The sequence below is a fragment of the Colobus angolensis genome, unplaced genomic scaffold (assembly GCF_000951035.1).
Source record: "Colobus angolensis palliatus isolate OR3802 unplaced genomic scaffold, Cang.pa_1.0 Scaffold21, whole genome shotgun sequence".
NCBI lineage: Eukaryota > Metazoa > Chordata > Mammalia > Primates > Cercopithecidae > Colobus > Colobus angolensis.
The window spans coordinates 2,318,717-2,320,331 of NW_012115266.1; the positions used below are offsets into that span (position 1 = coordinate 2,318,717).

A 1,615-nucleotide genomic window follows, 5' to 3' on the forward strand; every position below is an offset into this window, starting at 1 on the left:
GACTTGATCAGGCTATTTGTCTTGTCTCCATTTCTCGTGTTTTCTTGTCTCCTCCATTCCCACTCCCCCTTCCAGGGTCCGTTCGACTGTCCTGCAGGACGGGACAAGAGATGTCACCAGGCCCCAGAGGGTTGGGGTCCCTCAGGGAAATTGAGAAGCTTGGGGGGCCCACTCCCAGCACTTTGGGGACTACGGGAGGTGGATCACCTGAGGTCAGGAGTTCGAGACCAGCCTAGGCCAATATGGTGAAACCCCATCTCTACTAAAAATACAAAAATCAGCTGAGTGTGGGGGCACACGCCTGTAATCCCAGCTACTCAGGAGGCTGAGGCAGGAGAATCGCACTTTCTCATCATGCTGCGTACTGATGCCAGTGTCTGCTGTCTGAGAACAGCCCCCACCTTAGCCCTACTCTCCCACCTCCTCCCTGCCCCTGAGCTTCGGGCCCTGCCCTCTCTCCTGCTCCTTTCCTGTCTCCCCCTTCCAGCCACCCACCTGCATGAATCCACCTGTCTGTGCCCCACATCTGCACTTGGGCATCCTCACCTGGAGAAAGTTCTATCTCCTGGAAGCCTGAAGCCGCTGCAGATTCACACCTCCCTCCCCTGTCCCTCCACCTTCCCAGCAATCCCTGCAGGGCGGGAGGTGTTTGTCATCCAGTCACTCATGCATCTATCCAGTCACAAGTATTGATCACTCAGTAGGTGCCCAATGCCATCTTCTGCATTCGGGAGAGGATGTACCTGGAGAGCAGTTGGTGGAGGGGGGTGCACAGGGAGGGCACAGAAGGGAAGTGGAGGGGCTGCATTCTCTGCAGGGATGGTCCTTTGTTCCCAGAGCTGAGTGGAAAGGAAGCCACCTGGGAGGAGCAGGCGGAAGAGCATTCAGACCAGGAGGAACCCAGAGGCCAGAGAATCTGGATGTTTTCAAAAGTGGCCCCGTGGCTCCAGCCGGGTGGGCAGCCAGTGCTTTGGAATATCAGCCCCACCACAGCTCCCGCTGCAGCCCTGGATCCAGTGCCCAGCAGGACGGGGGTGGGTGGCTCTCAGCCCCACTACAGGGTGGTGGCAGGGTCCCCCATGTAGTTTAGTGGGGGCCACAATCTCCACCTCCCAGGACCCCACCCAAGCTCCCATTTGCACAGCCCAAACTGGAGCAGGATGGGGACATGGGAGGTGGGCTCTGGCTGTAGCCTCCTGTGGTGGGAGGTGTGGCCCAGCTGGTGACGATACTGTCCCTGCAGGGCTCTTTGGTGAGCTGTAACAACAGGCTTGGAGGTGGGGCTGGGGATGACCCAGGCAACCCTGATGGGAGCTTAAGGTGGGCCTGGTACTTTTCCAAGGCTTTGTATTAACTCAGTAATTCTGCCATGGCCCCAGGGGTAGTGCCAAGTATTTCTGTTTCACCGTCAAGGAAACTGAGGAAACCGAGGCATAAAGAAATGGAGTTAATTCCTAAAGTCACAGGGCCAGGAAGTGGCTGAGCGGGAATTCGAACTCACACCCAAGGGGGCACACACAGGCACGCCCCTGGACACGCGCGCGCGCACACACACGTGTCCTGGAGGAGGCAGCCCGCAGGGCGGGACAGGGCGGGGCGGGGGCAGGTCCCGCCC

The 1,615-nt window shown here is 58.8% G+C and overlaps 1 protein-coding gene across 1 annotated transcript in view; it reads left to right on the forward strand.

Annotated features, from left to right (window-relative positions):
- The window catches only part of UNC93B1 (unc-93 homolog B1 (C. elegans)), a 38,590-nt gene that overhangs the window by 24,136 nt on the left and 12,839 nt on the right, over window positions 1-1,615 (forward strand). The gene's annotated exons all lie outside the window — the stretch shown is intronic.